Source organism: Piliocolobus tephrosceles, chromosome 7, assembly GCF_002776525.5.
Source record: "Piliocolobus tephrosceles isolate RC106 chromosome 7, ASM277652v3, whole genome shotgun sequence".
NCBI lineage: Eukaryota > Metazoa > Chordata > Mammalia > Primates > Cercopithecidae > Piliocolobus > Piliocolobus tephrosceles.
This window is the reverse complement of record NC_045440.1, coordinates 27,742,197-27,748,063: the sequence shown is the minus strand read 5'-3', so window position 1 is coordinate 27,748,063 and position 5,867 is coordinate 27,742,197.

The window sequence follows — 5,867 nt, the reverse complement described above, 5'->3', positions numbered from 1 at the left end:
AAGGGAGGGAGGGAGGGAGGGAGGGAGGAAGGGAGGGAGGGAGGGAAAATTTTGCACCTCAGGGCTTAACAAAAATTCTACAGGAAGAAAACAATTTGGGTGTTCTGAGTTCAGAAAACACCTTAGGATATTGCTCATTCACAACTTCTTCTGAGCACCAGATAAATGCAACCTGCTTGAGAATTTAAAGAATTCCAAAAATTCAACTAGACTAGATGAGTTCCATTTCAAGTTATTGGAATTAAATAATCTTCAGAAAAAAAGAGTACGATTCCAGAGGGAGAAATCGTTTTGAATTCTGGACCAGGGAACAAAGTCAAAGTTTTGACTTGAGCCCTAAAGAGTTTCCAATTGTATTTCAATGGGAAATAAAAATGTGCCTAATTATGTCCATATCTACTTCTTTTGTAGTTTATATCGTAGCTGTTCAGGGTGACTTTCCTTAGGAAACAGAGCTTGTGCTTTGATAGCTAATGAAAGGGATGCTTTAAAAAGTGTACTCACATAGACAATAGTCCCCTCTGACTTTAGACTTTTCTAAAAGTCCCTCTCTGAGTTGAATCCCAAGCTACACATGTTCATTCTTATGCAAATAAACCAAATATCCAAACCAGGTGCAGAAAACAGGAAATTCCAACACAGAAACAGAAACTTTATTTACTCACAGAATTGCAACATTCTCAGTATTAACTGCTCTAACCTCATGAAGAATCACGTGCTGAGGGAATCAGGTGCTGGGGACTCACGACCCATGAATTTCAGCCTGAGGAGACAATGATGATCCTAACAAGATGAGATGCCTCAAGGGACCACAATTTCTGACCTTTGTATACACAGTCCATTGGCCGACCATCTCCTCTAAAAGAGTCCATCTTGCAAAGAAGTGCTCTTTGTTTCTCTGATGTTCTCGTTGGAATCAAAAGAAAAGAAAACCTACAGACATGGTCTGTATCATGCTGCCATGGGTGACCCCCTGGTTTGCAGCCAACTGATAATCCAAAACAGTTGAGATGATGATTGTTTTAAAACACTGGTTTAAAGAAAAGCTCTTATTCTGGCCAACATGAGGCTGAAAAAACCTAGCCAATGCCATTTTGAGACCAAATGGAAGAGCAACAGGAATTCTGTCTGATTTAGAATGCTCCATGACACAATCTTTCATTAACTCCCACTTGGTTTACATGTTATTTATGCTCACTGAAATAATTTTTAGAGGTGAATATACTAACCATAACTATTGTCATTTGCACCACAGAACCTTGAAAAAGCTCAGAAATTGGTGATACCAGGTTACTTTGGAAGCAGAGTTAATGGTAAATAGAATTGTTTAAAAGGCTGATGACAAGCTGTTAGGAGTTCATCTCTAGTAGAATAAACTCCCACTGTACCTCTCTGCCTCAAATAATAATAATAAACTTTGAACAACTTTTTTTAAAAAAAATCTGAAAGCACTGCAGAGTGAGCAAAAGCATGTAGACTCTGAAGGGGAGTTGACGTTTGGAGGGAATGGCACAAGGTAGCAGAGTAAGTTTCCCTTTTTTTCCTATTTCTTGGACCTAAGGAAGGTGGCCAGGTGGCACTGCTAAAACTCCAATAGAAAATCTGCGGTCTTTCTGGTCTGAAGAACCAGAGAAAAGAGTTCAGGGCCACTATAGCCACAACTACAAGGGAAATAAAGAGGTAATATTGGAAAGGAGGGGCCAAAGAAGGGGAGCCACAAATTGTGTTAACTCTGAGTGACTGGCTAGCTACACATGCACAGGGCAAACTGCACACAGATCAGCTAAATATGCAGGAACTACAAGGAGATATGAGCTGCCACCAAAAATCAGAGTTTTTAGCTTGAATCTATCCAAAGCAATTGCCTACTAAAATAAATAAATTCAACAGCAACGCTCTCCCAGATGGTCCAAACATAACATTCACAACGTCCAGAATACAATCCAAAATTATTCCATATATGAAGTAACAGGAAAATGCAACTCATTCTCAAGTGAAAAGATAATTAACAGAAATTGACCTTGAGATGACCCAGATGTTTGAAGTAGCAAACAAGGATTTTATGGAAGCTATTATAACTGTGTGCAATGATGCAAAAGACAATATTCTTATAATGAATGAAAAGATAGGGAATCTTAGCAAAGATACAGAAACATAAGAAAAATTCTAGAACTGAGCAGTATAATATCTGAAATAAAATATTTACTAGGTAAAAGAGTAGGAAGGAGATAACAAAGGAAAGTGTCAGTAAACAAGAAAACAAATCAATACAAATTATGCAATTTAAAGCATAGAAAGGCAATTAAAACAATAGATCCTTTCCTTTACTCAACCAGATGACTTTCCCTCCTCCACCCCAACTGAACACTAAAGGCTTAACATTCTTTAAAAGAGGTAAAACAGAGTCTCTGAACTTAGTGACCAAGCATAGTTGAAGATGGTAGTACAATAATAAAAACAGAAAATTTAAGTAGAAATTGGCATACTAAATAGAGACAACACTCACTCCCATGCTTGCTCTTTTTCTCAAAATGTTAGCAGCTAGGCTTATGCCCTCCAAGCAAGATATTAAAATATTCTACTATGAGGACTCTTACCAACCCAGGAGAAAAGACCCAATGATATTGACAGCCAAGGTTATATTCTCCAGCAAAATAATCCAACCATTTCCTATCTAGGAGAATATACGCCTGGATGATTGCTTTCCAGGAACAAGATAGAGAAAGAAAACTGAGACTTCCATCATTCAGTGTGCAAACTTCCATAAAATACTTCCGCTTGTTAGCCCTAACCCTCTGTTCCCCTCTGTGCTGTCCCATCTGTGAATATTTATCCCTACCAAGTAGATGAATTGGATATTCAAGGAGCAAGGGTCAGAAGGAGGCTAACTTCTATCTACATTCTCAGTAGTAATTTTGAATTTTGTACCAAAAGCATATATTATTCATTCAAAAAACGAAGCATAAAATTTCCAGTGCTCAGTAAAGGGAATGACAGATAAATTTGTAGAAAGAGCCCACAAAGGCCAGAAAATACAAAGAGGAGAAAAGTTGAAGAATAAACATGAGAAATGTAAAGAATCAATACAAGAAATCTGACAAACAACTAATCGTAGTTCTGAGAAAAGAATAAAGAAAACAAAGAGAGGAAATTGTCAGAGAAATAATAGAAAACTTCTCAGAACAAAATAATATGAGTCTCTGGATTGAAGGTAACCACAAAGTGCTCAGCATAATAAATGAATAAACAATGATCCAAACTGAATTATGCCAGCCATTTAAAAAAGAAGATACTAAAAGCACTTAAAACAAAACAATCACATGCAAAAGAAATGAAATTGGAAATACATCAGAATGCTCTACAGCAACACAGGAAGCCAGGAGACATTGAACCAATGCTAACTTCAACATTCTGAGGGCAGTTATAGATGTACCTGGAATTCCATTACCAGCTAAATTATCAATCAAGTATGAGAATAAAGATATCTTCAAATATACAAGGACTCTGGAAATTTTCCTCTAATATACCTTTTCTTAATAGGCTTCTAGAGGATGTGCTCCAGAAAAATAAGGGAGTAAGATAAGATGAGGATGCAGGACACAGAACAGGTGCAAGGAAAATCCAGGAGGAAACTGGGGAGTAGGACTATGGTAGTAGTAAGTACAGACTGGACTAGAAGGATAAATGGCTCAGGGGCAGATGTCTTCGAAGCACAATGGGATTGACCAATTATCAAGAATATTTGACCATTTGAAGGTAAAATGGAAGGTGTTGGATAGACCTGAGTGACACAGGTGTGGTAGAGAATTAAATAAATATAAGTAAATTTTAAAAAATAATTATTATCTCCAATAAAAACAAAAATTTCTAAAGCAAAATGTAATTACAGCACATCACTTGGTTCAAAAGTGAACAATACATATATAACCGTAGTAAAGTAAATGCCAAATCTGATTTAACCATAAATTTGATAGAACCTCATTGCACTGGTAGATATCAGAGAAATGGGATAGAGAATGAACAAAAGCTCAACTCGACAGCTATAATACATATAGATAGATAATGTCTAAAACTGATAAATCAAGAAATAACCATTTATACTTATTGTTTAGAACCAAGGAACTAAAAACCAGAATAATCAGCTAAAAGAATGGATTGGATGTAACTGCCTTCGGACAGCAAGATCACAGATTGGTTGTGAACATGGAGACTGTTATTTTTCATTACTACCCTTTAAATACAATTTGACTTTTAACCAGGTTATATATAACTTTGATAAATATAAAAAGTAGTTTAAAACAAATAAGTACAATAAAGGCTGAATTATTCTAAGCAATGATTCTGAGAGGGGTAATAATCACGATAGCTAAGATTTAAGTCATGTTCACTACCCGCCCAAGTTTTCCTTAGCATTTAATATATATTAAATCATTTAATTCTCATAACATTATATGATGTCTCCATTTTGCAGACAATGAAACTGAGGCAGAGTAAAGTTAAGTAACTCATCCAAGATTCATGCAACTTTTAAATGGTCTAGTCAGGAATTGGACTGAGACAGAAGGTTCCAGAATCTGGGCAATTTACTACCATTGCCCTTTTAGGAAAAAATGTCTTCTAACTCCCCTCTCCCTTCTTTCTATGTACTATTTAGGTTCAGTGATTCTAGTTTACATAAAATATACTAAAGTAAACAATATTTTAAAACATTCAAAAATATTTTCTTTGGAAGACTTTTTTAAAGCAAACATTCTTATTACTATAAATTGTAAAATGATGATTACCCATCGTATAAGATTTATTTTAAAAATCAGAAAAATATAAAGAACAGATTACCCTCTTCCTCAAAGGCTCAAATTCAGTGCATCTCCGGAAATGGGCAGAGAGGTGTGAAGACTACTCAAAGACCCTGGATTTTTAGAGCTTCTGTTGTATTGAAACTCTTAAAGCTTGAAGCTATTTAAAACTCAAAGCATTTCCAACAGAACAAGGTCCCAATTTCATATCATCATCCTTTCCGTGTCCGGAAGTATCATTTCCCTAAGTATGGGCAGCAGAACAATCATACTAATCATTTCGCAGGAAGAGGAAGTACTGCTACCATGACTGTCTCAATTATTATAATTATTATATAGGTCTCTAAGCTACTTGATCAGGTAATCCCAGGCAAGCTGGTGGTGGTACCCTGAGGGATAAGTTTGAAAATAGATGCCAGGACCCTTAGATTGGCATATGCTAGATTAGTTTGTCAGAAACCATGACATTTTTTCAGAGTCCATGTATATGACAAGATTCTCTTAGTCTCTTAGGTCGTCTGCCAATACTTCAGTCTCAGTTCTGAGTTCTAAATTCTGAGAAGACTCTTGAATTACTGTAATTGGATTCTTTCACTGTATTCTGTGTGACAAGAAGCTTTAGAAAAAAAAGCACTCTGGCCGGGTGCAGTGGCTCACGCCTGTAATCCCAGCACTGTGGGAGGCGGGCAGATCGCTTGAGGTCAGGAGTTGGAGACCAGCCTGGACAACATGGTGAAACTCTGTCTCTACCAAAAATACAAAAATTAGCTGGGCGTGGTGACTCATGCCTGTAGTACTAGCTACTCGGTAGGCTGAGGCACAAGAATTGCTTGAACCCAGGAGGCAGAGGCTGCAGTGAACCGAGATCGCACCACTGCACTCTAGCTTGGGAGACAGAGTGAGACTCCATCTCAAAAAAGAAAAAAGAAAAGAAAGAAAATACCCTAATGCTCATTTATTGAACACTGTGAGCACACACAAATCCATTTATTGCTTACAATAAGCATTCAGGATAGTCGTATTATCCTTATTTTAGAGATAAGAAGACTGAGGTTTAGAGAGGTAAAGTAA